Source organism: Argopecten irradians, chromosome 3 (genome assembly GCF_041381155.1).
Source record: "Argopecten irradians isolate NY chromosome 3, Ai_NY, whole genome shotgun sequence".
Taxonomy (NCBI): Eukaryota; Metazoa; Mollusca; class Bivalvia; order Pectinida; family Pectinidae; genus Argopecten; species Argopecten irradians.
In genome coordinates this window covers 47,155,763-47,172,923 of record NC_091136.1, presented here as the reverse complement: position 1 = coordinate 47,172,923, position 17,161 = coordinate 47,155,763, and the positions used below count along the sequence as shown (strand labels likewise).

Sequence of the window (17,161 nt, the reverse complement as noted above, 5' to 3'; positions counted from 1 at the left end):
ATGAGTTGAATGAATACAGACACCAACATAAAATAGATGTGAAAGAAAACGGCGTCTCATTTCCTTTCATGAAAGTTCCCGAAGGCATTTTGGAAGCACTTCATTTCAGTTTGTTACTTGCGCATACAAAATATCAAACGATTTGTCTGGAGGAACCCGACCGCGGTATGCACCCACCAATGGTACAAAGGATGCGGAATTTACTGCTCCGGAAACAGAAACAGAAAACGCTGATCGTGATTTCACATAAACCTAGCATGATTGATTTCTGGGCCTTCAATCGACTGTTTATTAGCAGAAATGACATGGAAAAGGACATCCCAAATCATATTGTCCGAAGGTTTGACGACTGCGCCATCCGGCGTCACCAAGAGGAAACTTTCAAACAAATGCTCTTCTCTTCTTCGGTTCTATTTGTGGAAGGCCCAACAGACCGTGTTGTTTTGGATGCAGTATTTGACGAGATCTTGGAAATGGATTTAAGCAATTGTGAAGATTATGAAAAATACAAACAACTACAGCACCTACTTGCTGAAACGAACATTATTGAAATAGAAAGTTCCATAAAATACAATATGTACAAACAACTTTCAAATGAAATGGCAGGATTGAAACACTGGTTTGTGTTCGACAGGGATATGGTATTTGTCTCCCAACCACAGATACAACTACAGGGAATGAATAATTCTAATGCAAGGGCGAAGGTCTTCAGCGCGTGTCTAGAGTTGCATGACGGAAATTCCAGCGAATGGGATGATGTGCGTAAACTTCTGTTTGAGCAACCAGAAATTCTGAAAAACAAAAGGAAATCGTCGACACGCGAATCGCAAAAACTTGATAAAGAGAAAAGGGATTTCATACAGACGGAGCCAAATGCACGAGCAATTTTGAAAATGATGTACCTTCCAAAACAATGCGACACAACAAAGGACAAACGAACTCTCATGAACGTTTTAGGTCTTGAAGAGCAAGATAAACTAAGCGACGGGGAAAGTGTCAGGGAAGTATATTTAAAGCGACAGATATTCCTATGGGAAACGGGAAATCTCGAAGATGTCGTTGTACAATGCCTTATGGAAGATGACGATGGTATGACACTTCTACGTGAAATTGAAAACGCAGCTGCTGAAAAGGAGACACAAAGAAAAAGATTACGATCCGAAGCATCGACAAATGAGTCAACGAATCAAATAGGTAGAAATACACTAAAGAAAGGGTTGATGGAAATCAACAAAGAAACATCACAAAAGTTGGCTAATCGACTTCTAGATTTTTGGGAAATCAAACAACTTCTTAATTTCTTGCTCACGTTTAAAAGGACACCCAAAATCTCCGTAGTGTACACGAATTCAGCAATAGTGTGAACAAGAATCATATACGTCTGATATTGTATGATTATTGTATGATTTCGACCATGGATTTTTATATATTTGGTTCTGTCGGAGACGAAATTCATTGTAACGTCATGATTCGAAAACGTCGTGGAAAAATTTTGTCGAAGAAATTCTTCGAAATGCAGGTGGTTGTAGTTATGTCATCCAAAGTACTTAATGTGTGCTGTTTTATGAAACTCGTTTTGCAGATTTTATTTCACTCCCCAAGGCTAGTAAAAGGGGGAAAATCTTTAGTAACTGTACACTTCATAGTACATGATAGTGATATTTCATCGCCGAGACAACCGGAGACTTTGAGGACTCCGATTATACACACGGATATTGCATCACTAAATTACATCTGCTATCCAGTAAAACAACATTCCATGTAATATGTTTGTGCATGTCACTTGTGTAATATGACATGCAGCGAATTTAATTGGCTGTGTCGACCAAGGAATATAGTGTGACGTTATGGGAAAACCATGACGTAACGTCGGGAAACAAAAATGTGACATCAGGATTTACATCAAGATTTACATTAGGCTACAAGAACGGTGTGACAATATGGCAGCCTCCGCTGTATATGCCAACAGCGTCACAGGAGGAGGTTTTTAAATGTTGTTGATTGTAGTTATGTGATGCAAACTGTCAATTTGTGTTAACTTCATATAAATTTTAAAATACTCGCTTCAAATTTTAAAACTTTCACATCAAAGACTCGCATATTTTTAAACTTATTTTACAGTTTGAAATCGTTAATGTAATGACAAAAAACTAAATGTTCGTCATTTTCATGCTCTCCGAAATAGCCATGGTATGATATTTTCTGTGTAATATGTTCAATTGTTTATATTATTTCGTAGATATATGTAAATTCTAAAAAAATCAAATTACACAACAGGTAAATATTATGAAGTGAATTTTGTTAACTCCTCGACTGTTCTAACATGCCTGTTGGTTGTAAGTAGATATAACCTAATTTGTTTCCTTCCATTACTATCGGGTTAACCTCCAGGCCCCGGGATCACGAAACAGACCTAAGACCATATTAGTTTTAAGTTTAGACTTAACCAATCACAAATGATGTTACAAAACGTTACGTCATATCTGATTGGCTAAGCTAAAGCTTAAGTCTATCTTATGAGACTGTTTCATGATCCAGAGTTTGTTTGTCGTCAGGCGTATGAATGTAATGCATGCTTAGTGTTCTTAAATAAACTAATCACGATGTAGAAATTAAGTTAAGTAGCTGGCGATTTCAATCGATTTTAGCCGACAATGGTTTCAAGTTCGGTGTAACTTAGATTACATGTGTAAAAGAATGACACGAGGTGGAAAATGTTCCGACGACCAAGTCGTTTTACATACTTTAATTATGAATGATATTGAAGCCATACAAATCAGCATTCATTTCGTTTTACATGGTAATCTACTCTTGTTAGTGGGGACTAATTGCTATGTCATTAGTTTTCGTGAGAGAATTACATCTTCTTTTTCTAAAAAGAGTTTATGGAGTAAGTCTCGTACACCAATGGGGATAGCATTCAAAAACCCACTAACTAGAGCAGGTGTCCCTACAAAAAGCAAAATTGGAATCGAAGAGAGAGACTTGTATTTTCATGATACCGACGAAAAATAACAAACCTTAAAGACGAGATTTAATGTTTGTTATTTTTTGTCTTTTGGGGGCGAAAAGACGAGATGTTTGAAGGCGAAAAGACGAAAATTGACGACGCTAATTAGTGTGCTTCAATTTCATCTGTTCGTGTTTTATTTTTCGTCTTTTCATCTTTTTGCTTCGAAAACACTCGATTACAGCATTGAGTCTTACTCTGAAGTGATATTAGTTTTAAAGGAAACCCATTGTTTACAGAGTATTTTTTTCTCATTTTCATAACGTAAGAACAAACTTGATTATTACAGTAATTTTATTTTTAATAATGTAGTTTTTAATTATGTATGAAATATTTTGTGTTTATTTGACGCGAATGTTATTTGGCTTGGTTTGACCTTTCAACAGCCAGGCTTAGGGAAGCCAGAATAGCGGGATAAACACCACCAACCTACGGTCAGTACATGGCAACTGTCAACATGAGTTTTGAACACGCGACCCAGAGATGGAATGCTTATGGTAATATGTCGGGACATCTAAACCATATGCCACCACAACCCCTTTAGGCACATTTCAATGTTTGATATCAATGATGACAAGTTGTGTAGCATTTTCAAGTGGACTTTTGTTTTATTTTCTTTAAAGAGTTTAAAAAAAACTAGCAATATTAAGTAAAAAGATATATTAAGTAGCTTTACATGTATTACCTAAAACATGTAAATTATATGTTTGTGTCTGTGAGCATTTGGTTTAGATTGGTTTGATTTGACGTTTTATATTAGCAACAAGGGAAACTTATGTATGGAGTGACAGAAAAGCCCGTGTATCCAGGGAAAAAAACCTCCGACATACGGTCATTACCTAGCAACTGTCTCATGGGTGTTTCGAATTTGCAGCACAGATTTGCTACCAAAGTAGGAAACTATTGGTGAAGAATATAACCACTCCAAACTGTGGTAGATTGCTTTCATGCTAAATATCATATGGTTATTATTGACCTTGCAATGTAATGTAATTATTTGCGTTGCCTTCCTTTACTTAATACAAAGCTTGATATTGATTTCGATTTAAAAGGCTATTGATTAATAAAACTTGTTTGTGATTCATCAGTATATGTTACGACACATTTTGTAATGATATATTTAGTTAAGATGTTTTGGCCTTTATTAGGGGTTTAGGTTTCAGCCCCATTCCATCAATCTAGTGATACGTTTTGATCAAAAGATATGGCAAATTACACATCCACAGAATGACCTATTGTTAGTCAAGATGCATACGAAGTTTTCATTAACTAAGTTTCATTTGCACTAAAATGATTTAAAGAGATGCCAAAAGTCCTTAGATTGAAAGCGGGATGAAGCCTTTAATGTAAAATAATGTTGGATTGCTGACATTATAGTATTTCTTGTATTATGTCGACTTGTATAACGTATTCTGAAGCTACAGGTAACTTTATCTAATACTTACTAGATGTTTTCCCTAAGCAATGTTATAACGTGTTCTGAAGCTACAGGTAACTTTACCTAATACTTACTAGATGTTTTCCCTAAGCAATGTTATAACGTATGCTGAAGCTACAGGTAACTTTATCTAATACTTACTAGATGTTTTCCCTAAAAATGTTATAACGTATGCTGAAGCTACAGGTAACTTTATCTAATACTTACTAGATGTTTTCCCTAAGCAATGTTATAACGTGTTCTGAAGCTACAGGTAACTATATCTAATACTTACTAGATGTTTTCCCTAAGCAATGTTATAACGTGTTCTGAAGCTACAGGTAACTTTATCTAATACTTACTAGATGTTTTCCCTAACCAATGTTATAACGTATGCTGAAGCTACAGGTAACTTTATCTATACTTACTAGATGTTTTCCCTAAGCAATGTTATAACGTATGCTGAAGCTACAGGTAACTTTATCTAATACTTACTAGATGTTTTCCCTAACCAATGTTATAACGTGTTCTGAAGCTACAGGTAACTTTATCTAATACTTACTAGATGTTTTCCCTAAGCAATATCATAACGTGTTCTGAAGCTACAGGTAACTTTATCTAATACTTACTAGATGTTTTCCTTAAGCAATGTTATAACGTGTTCTGAAGCTACAGGTGACTTTATCTAATACTTACTAGATGTTTTCCCTAAGCAATGTTATAACGTATGCTGAAGCTACAGGTAACTTTATCTAATACTTACTAGATGTTTTCCCTAAAAATGTTATAACGTATGCTGAAGCTACAGGTAACTTTATCTAATACTTACTAGATTGTTTTCCCTAAGCAATGTTATAACGTGTTCTGAAGCTACAGGTAACTTTATCTAATACTTACTAGATGTTTTCCCTAAGCAATGTTATAACGTGTTCTGAAGCTACAGGTAACTTTATCTAATACTTACTAGATGTTTTCCCTAACCAATGTTATAACGTATGCTGAAGCTACAGGTAACTTTATCTAATACTTACTAGATGTTTTCCCTAAGCAATGTTATAACGTATGCTGAAGCTACAGGTAACTTTATCTAATACTTACTAGATGTTTTCCCTAACCAATGTTATAACGTGTTCTGAAGCTACAGGTAACTTTATCTAATACTTACTAGATGTTTTCCCTAAGCAATGTTATAACGTGTTCTGAAGCTACAGGTAACTTTATCTAATACTTACTAGATGTTTTCCCTAAGCAATGTTATAACGTGTTCTGAAGCTACAGGTAACTTTATCTAATACTTACTAGATGTTTTCCCTAAGCAATGTTATAACTTGTTCTGAAGCTACAAGTAACTTTATCTAATACTTACTAGATGTTTTCCCTAACCAATGTTATAACGTGTTCTGAAGCTACAGGTAACTTTATCTAATACTTACTAGATGTTTTCCCTAAGCAATATCATAACGTGTTCTGAAGCTACAGGTAACTTTATCTAATACTTACTAGATGTTTTCCTTAAGCAATGTTATAACGTGTTCTGAAGCTACAGGTGACTTTATCTAATACTTACTAGATGTTTTCCTTAAGCAATATTATAACGTGTTCTGAAGCTACAGGTGACTTTATCTAATACTTACTAGATGTTTTCCCTAAGCAATATTATAACGTATTCTGAAGCTACAGGTGACTTTATCTAATACTTACTAAATGTTTTCCCTAAGCAATATTATAACGTGTTCTGAAGCTACAGGTGACTTTATCTAATACTTACTAAATGTTTTCCCTAAGCAATATTATAACGTGTTCTGAAGTTACAGGTAACTTTATCTAATACTTACTAGATGTTTTCCCTAAGCAATGTTATAACGTATGCTGAAGCTACAGGTAACTTTATCTAATACTTACTAGATGTTTTCCCTAACCAATGTTATAACGTGTTCTGAAGCTACAGGTAACTTTATCTAATACTTACTAGATGTTTTCCCTAAGCAATGTTATAACGTGTTCTGAAGCTACAGGTAACTTTACCTAATACTTACTAAATGTTTTCCCTAACCAATGTTATAAAACGAGGTGTGGTGTTCTGGTTAATATTGATAGTTTGTTGTTTTATTGATAGCAACAAGATTGGACGTTACCTTGACCGATAAAAGTTACTACTACTTCAGATTATTATGATAAAAGATATTTAATCAACTGTATAAACATGTCCCTTATAATTGGTCTGTGTACGGTGCATTGGTTATTTAAAACGTTAATAACTTAATGCAGTTCCACTTTATATAGAAGATATTTAAATGTTGATTTATTTATTACGTGTATTAGCAGTCGGTCGAAACTAGTCCCAACCAGTCCTAATTTTGTATATTGGTTACGATCAATTCCATGCTGTGGTAATTGTTCCTTTACATAAAGGAAAATCTATTTTGACATTTAGTTGTAGAAATGGATCTTTATAGAAAATAGAGGTTATAGAATTAGTGGTTATTTTAGATCCCGTATATACACCTGTTCCTTGCTAAGTATTTACCATTGGACGGTGCATTGGTATTTCCGTGCAACTTCATACCTTTCCACTATATAGAAGGTATTGTATTGTTATGTATCTACAGAAATTTCCTTTGTTAATTAAGACCGTTCTGGTCGAATAGAGTTCGTGACATTCCCAACATGCAATCCTGTCAATAATAAGTTAAATTGTGAAAATTTCAGAAATGTTGTGTCAGAATTAGATCTCTAATGTGGAGGGTATATATTCTGTTTTTCTCCCGTGGTCATTAGCGTTCAGGATTAATATAATAAAGGCATAATCAGTCAGTGTATTTCTACCACACGAATACTGTATTTTCTAAACCATTGTCTGTTAGAACTATATATGACTTTGTGGTAAATATCTCGAAATTGGGATTAATTAACTGTTATGATGTTTTACAACGTGTAAATAACTTAATGGCTGGACACAATCAATCTTGAAATTGATAATGCAGGGTAAAATTCAGTATTTTAGATTGTAAAAAATATAAATTCCTTGTTAATTTAACTTATTTTCAATCTCGATTGAAGCTTTGCAACTTGTGTTATCAACAACATGTGTATATAAGGTTGGTATTTACTAGTATGCGTTTGACGTGATAATAAAATATTTTGCTAATTTTAACTTGTATCTGTTATGACTAGGCTAACAGCTACAAAAAACTTGACGCAAATTAGATAATGTTTTGTCAATGATAACCCATTTCCTTTATCTTTTATCGCCCGTGTTAAACAAAGTATCGTTGTTACTCTATTCATTCAATCACTCATTGCATGCATATCGACAATATATACATAACATCTACTATTTCATAATCATCGACATAATACAAATAACACAAACGATGCGTATCCTTTATACTAGAATATTTACATTTACTTGTAACTTCTACTATATAAACTAACTAAGGCAAATCGAAGGATATAACGGTATAACCGACATCCAAAACGCTGTTCAATCTTGTGGATTAAATCGTCGTTGATAAACGGTTTTCATGGTCAAGCTTAAACAATGTTAATGCAGAGATCCTAAAATGAGTTGATAATGTAAATAAAAGCATTAAACTGGCTTCCTTTGGCATCTATGGTCTATATAGATGCCATAGGAAGTCATTTTAATGCTTAGATATAACTTGGGTCTTGACGGATATCCTTTCTTTTATTTTAAATACTTACGATGAAATTTATTTTGACTTTGGTAAGAGATTTATACGCAGCATTTTAAGGGATATATATAAGGGAAACTGGAACTAACCAACTAATAAGGTAACGAAACAGTAGATACTTACATCTATTGTCTAAGTAACAGATGGACGGTGGTATTGGGGCCGATGTGGCTGATGGGGTAAACTTTTAAACATTTTACCACTAGTTCCCCACCTCATCAGAGTCACGAGGTCGAAACCAACGACGGGCAATTGCCATGCACTGACTGTAGGTTGGTGGAGTTTCTCTATATACTCCGGTTTTCTCCATATCATTAACCTGATACGTCCTACTGTCCTGGTTGTAATAAATGTCATTGTTTTAATATAGAATGTGACGTAAAACTAAATAAATCAACTACAATAATATTCGAACGAATTGGATTAATTTATATAACAAATAGTAACTACAAATGCGTTCTTTGATAAATGGTGGTTCAAAACGTAGCTTCTAATAATGCTTTCTTGTAAAACATCAATCCACCAAATAATTGGAAAAGAAATGGGAAAATAGTCCTCTCACATAATCGGGGAGATTGTTCTTTTGACAAAAACCATGCAACCGGTGAAAACTACGCGTTGGCCGACTTAGCCGTCATATGCACCGCCTCCTTTATGGTGTAACTACAGTTAACACAGTCCTATTGTCGTCTGATTAAAAGCTAGCAAACTAACCGTTCTACGATATTAGTCATTTACTAAGTTGTTGATTGTGTTAGAATTTGACCACTACACCGGACTTAAAATATGTCATCTGCTCAGCTTCAACGTAAATGTAAAAAAAAAAAAAAAAAAGATAAGAAACGAGAAGAAAAGAAAAATCTGCGGACTTTAAAGGAGATAGAGAGATTATTCCTTGCAGGATTTTTGTAATGAACTGACAGCCAATAATTTTAAGACCTACCGAAATTTCCCATTTATCAATTTACGTCGTAACATACCTCTCATTAAAACTAATTTCTTAAAACTAAGACATTGCATTATCCTTAAAAATCCTAGTATCTTGGTATGTTAACAGTTCAAATCCTATACCGTTAACGTTGTTGTCCTACTCACTCAATCACTCGCTTGCATGCATATCGACAATGTATACCAGACATAACAAAAATACCAGCATTACTTATCTTTTATACTAAAACGTATGTCAGGTCTAGATACATGTTCTTTCATGTCTTTAAAAACCCACAATGCACTTCATTTTGTGACTTAGATATATAATTCATAACTAGCTGCGTGTTTGAAAATGGCGAGTTACTAAGTGCCCGTCTTATCTACGCAGGGATTCAGATACAATATTTGTATATAAAAGTGAGACAGCTGGAACAACAACACTATGAAGGTAACGATAGAGATACTAACATTTCTTTCATACCTTAAGGGTGTAATACTGGCTAATCTAGGGCAATACACTCATGTCGCCTAAGGCTGTATTGCATGGCTACCCATGCAATAAAGCCTCGTGACGTCACGGCGTCAACAAAATTTCTATTTCCTCTGTAAAATTTGAAGATTTTTTTCACAAACTTGTTGGTTTTAATATAAAAGATGCAAACAATGGAATTCGTGTTGAAAATATCATGTAATTTTTTATGTATGAAAAATTGACTTTCAGTCGTGGATTTCTTCGAATTTATTTCAAAATGGCGGGATATCATAGTTGTAAAATTGCAATAAAACCTCGAGGTATGAAAGAAAAATACTCTTTCATATGTGGATATGAAGGATAGGGATATTCTACCCGCAGGATCACAAAATGTTGCAAAACCCTCGGCAAGCCTCGGGTTTTACTACATTTTGTGACCCTCGGGTAAAATATCCCTATCCTTCATATCCACATATGAAAGAGTCTTATATTATTGTCTGAGTAACTTATGTGCGATAGTATTATCGCCGGACCATGAAGCATTTGGCTGGTTTTCGGAGGTCCCTGGTTCGCATCCCGGTCTGCCCACTATATTTTCTCCTTTCCTGTTTCATAATATACATGTATAGTGTGACGTAAAAACAATAAACAATAAATAATATTTTACCGCGATCGAATTGGATGCATATCACAAATAGCAACTACAAATTCGTTCTTTAAAAAATGTTGCTACAAAACGTAGCATCTAATGATGTTTTGTAAAACATCAATCCACAAAAAATTGGGGAAAAAATGGAAAAATAGTTCTTTCACAAAATCGAAGAAATTGTTCTTTTGACAAAAACATGCCCCACCTCCTTTATGATAGCGGACTACTGCCGCATGCATATGTACACGTGGACAAGGCCTCAAAACAGCACTGTTCACGATCGCTGCCTAGAATGAAGAAATCGACGTGACCCGCTAACTGAATTAGAAACTTTATTCAAACCACAAAAAACTAGTCAGTTCTTTGTTATATTTCGTAACAAACGTTGATTTATTTATGTATCTATTTTAGTTAAAGAAAGTCCAGTTGCATTTACGAAAATGCTGTTGAAAATATTTGTTTAAATTAAGTTCGTAAAATTAGGTAATTATAATCACACCCACTTGCTGTGACCCAACGACTGGCTTTTGATGCTCGCTGTGACACCTCGTAACTTTACAGGTAATTTAACTCCTTGATCGGCTAACTAAAGATAGACTGAATGCATATTTTAATGACGACTTCAACTGATATCTGTATCTAGATTGGACTTAACAAACATTGGCGATATCTTCATGTGTTTCCATCAGGTACAGCGAGTTCAAATTTACATTGTCGGGGCCTAAGATTAAATATTTGGCCTTGCTTTTTTGTGTACGATATACCGGCATTTCATTTATTTGTGACTTAAAATGTTTATGTTAATTCCTTATCTGTCGTTTGGTCATTATAATGATCATTTATACAATCTTTATTCCAAACATTTTTGTTGCAATATGCAAAACATATCGTCATTTTTGGGGACCCCATTTGCCAATTTGCCGACAAAATTCTTACTTTTACGTTCATAATTTGACGTGCTCGAACTATCCGAAATAGGATCGATTATAAAAAGTCAGTGTTCGAACTATCACTAGCTAAAACATTACCGTTTTCCCCGGAAAAAAATGCTTGTTCGAACTATCCGGCGGTTCGAATTAACCGGAGGTTTACCGTAACTACAGTTAACACAGTCCTATTGTCGTCTTATTAAAATCTAGCAAACTAACCATTCTATATTAGTCACCATACTAAGTTGTTAATTGTGTTAGAATTTGCGCATCTCGTTCAATTGATAAACCTCACTTAAAGCATATCATAGCTTCAATGTCATTGTAAAGGGAAGGAAAAGAAAAGAATGTCTGCGGACTTAATAAGTGATAAACGGATTGTTCCTTGCAGAATTACCTTATTAATGATAATCTGATTAATCCCTACAGTTTTTATGTAATTACTTTTAAAATCAAAACTCGCTGACAGCATACCCTTACGCAAAAAGGAGAAAAAAACCTTCATAGTTTCATCAAAAATTCAAGTGTGTACTTATCATTATCGTGTTATAAAATAATAAAGTTTAATAAATATGAGATAAGTAGTAAATACATGCCATGAAGTGAAAACTTGATATATGTGTATCAATTATCGTATGTCACTATTGGCTATAGATAACGGTATTTTTTATCACTGGTCATAATCCTGAACTCATCGGGTTGGGGATGAACTTGTTTCCCATGAACTCTTCAGGTCACGGGGACATCTGAGTCTAAATACGTTTTTATGTAGGACAGAATTACTACATCGCACAACAATTTTGATAGGGAAAAGCCGTGAATACTAAACCTAATATGAAGGTTAGGATATATCGCTGATACTACAATGGGTAATTTAAATAGTAATGCAATATTTTTCTGTATATTCCGTGTATCATAAACCAACTTACTTTCGCATACGATTTGTTTTCATGAATGTCGCAATTAAAGAGAATTTAAGAATGTTTATATTTTCACGAATTAATGGCTTCCTAATTTCTATTCAAACGTTGTACCTTGTAAAATTCAAATGAAACGAGAGTAAATCTTCCAAAACTTGCTTTGAAATGGGCAACATAAATGTACGTAGCTGGTTAATAGCAAAGTAGTTAATGTAATATCGACGTACAGTAAAATACAACACACAATATTGTAAATATTAAATCTGACTGGTGATAAAAGTCTAAAATGATTACGTTTTGTACTTTGGATAAACACATACTGTTAACAAACTACCATTATCGACACAATCATTTTATGTATGTATTCTCTCCAATAAAACCCTCATTCTAATTATATGAAACATATAAGAATTTCTCAACATACCACAACCCATAATGTACAGATGTTATCTAACTATGGGCCTGTCATCAGTGTGTGCCTCACAGTAAGACAATGACCTCCATGTTTAGCCATTTATAAATTCTGGATATTAATTAGCTGTGTACTTCTGTTAAAGAGACAATAAATACCCAACATACGCTTGTATAAATATATCCTTCATAAAAAAAATATAATGATGAATGATAAAATCGTCTCTTTTATTATACATCACTTAACGCATTATTTTATCTAAAAACTTTGTCATGTGTACTTTAATCTATTGTATACATACTCATGCGCAAAGATTTGTCACCATGATATATTTCCTGTACATATCTCTGCATTCAAGCAATGAAGCGAGCTAACCCCGGAGTTTAAAGTGAGACAGTTTGTATCGAGTTTGAAAATTTGGCACAAGTTCATGGTTCTCAATATTTCGTTATATACCTTGGAATCTTCCACAAGTTGTTTAACTTATCTAAAGCACGCTCTCAAATAATGTAAATGCTATATTATTTGATAACATGTAAACTGTAATTGAGAAATTCGATTGCATCGTATGGCAATGAAATATGTTTAGATCAATTCAAACAAAAAATGATACAGCATACCATCGTGTGATCCGTTGACCAGTTTTGTGGCTCACCACTTTACAGGTAAGACATTTTGTTGTCGATCTTACCAGTCACGATGACTCCATTAAAGCTGGCGGGTTTTCCAAATTTTAAAAATAATCATCCATCTAGATATTCTGCATGTTAGACCACGTGTTTTCTATTCTTCACTGACACCTCCATATCTTTTGTGACGTAACATGAAGACTAATAATAGTTTATAATATGCAATACTGTATCAAAAGAATATGTTTATTTGGCAACTTAAATCAATTTTACCAGTTTATGTGCAATCACAATTTTCATGTATTTCCCTCGATCGCGTGAGTTATTTTCCTACGATAAAACCAATGATTCAAAAATGTTTTGTTTTAATATTTTTATCAACCTGATTGAATATACCGATATCATAACCAAATATAAAACTAATTTAAAATGCAGACTTCTATCAACAGATTTGTAAGATGGCTACAAAAATGTTTAACGAGAAGGAGAGAGTCAGGTGATCCAGAAGGAAAAGCGGTCCTTGTGATATCAATAGTGTTTATTTAAATTAAAATCGAAAATGAGAATCCGGTGGTGAGCATGAAGTAAAAAATATAGTGAGAAGCTTTGAGAAATTGATGTCATGTCGCCAATAGAAACAGTGTATTTTCTCTATGAATTTCTAGTTTTCGTCACATATCGGGAACTTCGGTATGCCGTACAAAAACAATCCGGGTATATTTAACAGCACAGGAAACCGAAACCAGTAATGGAAAAAATAAAAATGAGGACATTATTGCTAAGCCATGTACATTTTTTAGTTTATACATGTGTAATTTCCTTTAAATCGCTTCACAGGTTAAAAAGGAGTTACATTAGCCAGCGACAGGCAATGACAGGCAGAAAATATACGTGAACTTACACATCGGGCTAGGGGGGTGATGTTGTATCCCATGAACTCTTCAGGTTGTGGGGACACCGGAGTCTAAATACGTTTATATGGTGGATAGAATTACTACATCGCACAACTTTGATGGGAAAAACTGTTAATACTAAACCTAATATGGAGGTAAGAGTATATCGCTGACACTAACTTATTGTTGTAAATACAGATAATTCCTCAATCTCACCCTTTTACGTACAGTATTGTAACGTTATTTCTCAGCGACTGGCTCCAGGTTTTTTTGCCTTTGTCTATGTAGCTCAGGTAACTCTACCAATATGCATTCAACCATGACAAATCCAATATAACAATGCAACAAAAAAATTACCTTTGCTGTGTTATATGAGATTAATAGCATTTCATGACGGAATCATGAAAGCATGCTTTCGGGTTGGACAACTATCTGTAAATTAACGTTTCACCACCATGTCCACTGACAGTAATGGAGGGATATTACTTTTTTAATTTAAGCGATATAATAAGAGCATTTCTTTCCAATGTCTGATATGGAAAAAAAATGTCATATGAAACTAATATTTCAATTTAAGCTTTTGTTTGAAAGTAGTCTTGCTAAAAATGATCGCATATAACAGTGATTTCCCATGGGCCAGTTCAAAACAGTTGGTCCCCCCAGAACTTTCATTGTATACGAAGGATTTAAAAAGATTCGACCTCGTCTAGGTACAACAATCTTGGATTTATTGGGAATATACTAAATCATTATGCACATATGTATCTCCATACCATGTGCAATCCGCCATTCAACACAGCCAATTGGATTTAGGTGAAAAATGCTGAAATGTTGTTGAAAACACTAGTCGAAAAAGTGGTAAAACTACAGATGTAGGATGTAATTTTGGAATTTAAAGTCAAAAGTGGTTGTACAAAATCAACCAGGTTTCAGAAGAGCGGTGAATTGGAGTTAAATGCTGTAAGAAGAGTGTGTTAAATGGAGAATTTCATAGATAAGGAGGAAATACACGATTTTGGATTATATACAGATCTTTTGTATTGGATGTGTTTACTTCAGCATCGATAGAGGGATTAAATTCTCTTTATATTCATTATGTGGGATTTTTTTCGTAATTTGGATAAAAAATAATGGAATATTCCGGCAGGTTGTGTGTCGTGTTTTAAACATAATTATGGGATTAATGCCCGAGACCTACCCCCCGTATTGTGTAACTCTCCCATAAGTTAGCCTTATTACTGTCTTATACATGACTAGACGTTATACTAAGATGTCACATATAAGACAGTACAAGAAAACATATATGGACGGGTTACAGTAATCATCCGATAATCTGGGTGAGTTAAAGTAGCAGAAACAATAATCGGATGACATCAAACTAGATCTAACGAATTATTAATCTAACATTCATGTACAGTTTACCTTTTTTGTTTTTTAAAGACGGTCACTTGCGCAGTTAGAAGCACCCACAAATATCGTGACACTATGATACCATCCCCGATTCGATATATCATTGCCAATGTCAAAGTGAAACAGCATACATACCATACCTGCAAATTAGGCCATGAAAACCATAGGAGATCCCCATATCCTATTTGAATGTCAAAACACATATATCTACATGTACTTGTCTATCTCTAGATCTTTATACCATTATATGTAACGGTATTAAGATTTCAATATTTGCCTACATGGATGTAATTTGCGCTGAAAGGCTACAAACACAAAAGCAGCTTAATAACTTACCTCTAAATCTTTTGTTTTAATAAAGATTGCATTATAGATGTCTTAGTAGTATTCTATAAAATATCAAGGCTGGCAACTCGATCACGTACCCTACGGCACCCCACTTCACTTTAAGCGATTATACACAACCGTATTTCGGAAATGTTGATCTTTCATTTAACGTATCATTCATTGCCAACACTTATACACAACTGGAAAAATACAACATCAAATTCTGACGATTTCCCAAACTACTAGTAATACTGGTCCAAAATCTCATTATTCAAAGGCCATATGGTTACAAAATGATGTGTGGACGTTTGGGTCATGTCGGCATACTTTTGCGACGGAATCTGTTCGAAATCGACAACTAGACGATTTTGATGTGTTGTATTTCATTGAGGGTATTATATTAATATTATTATATATACACACATGTAGTCCCATATTTCACTGCATACGGTCAATGTTTTACGTTGCGAATGTAACAAGCGGTGTATGTCGGGTTTGTTGTCCTCAAGATGGGTGGTACATGTGATAGGTTTATACTCTCATCATTTAAAAAAAAGTATTTGAAGGCTGTGTTGAAAGCTACCCTGCCATAGTGAATGTACATCAATCAAAGTTCACATCCGTGTTATGTGGGTTTTTTTGTAGTTCACACGTCTATTTCAATAAATTAATTGCTTTGAAAATCGCCTTTTCAGTTATCATCAAAAATAAAAGTTAAACTACAATGCAAGAAAAGAAAGAAAAAAAAAAGAAAAGAAAACAACATTTTTTTTGATTTTATCGATACTGTTTTGTGCATTTATGAAATCTTGCGCCTGTCCTCGAAACAACATATATATCAACAGATCTATACTTTCTAATATATGCTTCTGATCGTACTGTCTATTCACAGAATAGAAGGATATTTTTCTGACATAACCGCCGTAGATCGTGTCTTGCAACAATAATAGCAAAATTTTAAGCGTATGTCATATGCACCACGAGATCCACATTATTATACTTGACACATTATTAGTGTCACCTTCGATACCATTACACACACGTACATAAGTATACCAACAGTACATTATATCGAACGTTGCTTGGTAATTTCTGTTTTGTTACATGCATGATCTTGTGCAATTGAACAGCATCCTGATGTAATATTCTCGGTTTAGCTACAAGTATATAGCTAAAGTGCACATGCCGACATTCGGTATCACTGTCTTTATTGGGTTCCCTAATAACAGAAATTGTAGAAGTTTTATGATTATGATAGTGGAATGTGTATTACTTGTCTTGTGAAATACAATGTATTTTGCAACTTTTTTGTTCTTATAAGTATATTAATACGTGTAGTATGCTATCTAAATATATTTTAGATATACATGTATATTATATGTTCCAATGCAAAATTAAAAAAAAATAATGAAACATAAAATATTTCTTGAAATACATGTAAGCTACGGAAAATTATACAGCATCCTGC

The 17,161-nt window shown here is 34.0% G+C and overlaps 1 protein-coding gene across 4 annotated transcripts in view; it reads left to right on the top strand.

The window, feature by feature from the left end:
* Positions 1-17,161, top strand: part of LOC138318836 (nuclear receptor corepressor 2-like) — a 166,388-nt gene that overhangs the window by 2,443 nt on the left and 146,784 nt on the right. Inside the window, exons 1-2 of one of the 4 annotated variants that reach the window (XM_069261563.1) lie at positions 9,368-9,500; positions 13,901-14,111. The exons of 1 other annotated variant lie outside the window; for it this stretch is intronic. The gene's annotated coding sequence lies outside the window, so the exon portion shown is untranslated. Of the gene's footprint in view, positions 1-9,367; positions 9,501-12,788; positions 13,100-13,900; positions 14,112-17,161 lie in introns of those variants that run through there. 2 more of the 4 variants (XM_069261569.1, XM_069261567.1) reach the window with 2 other exon arrangements.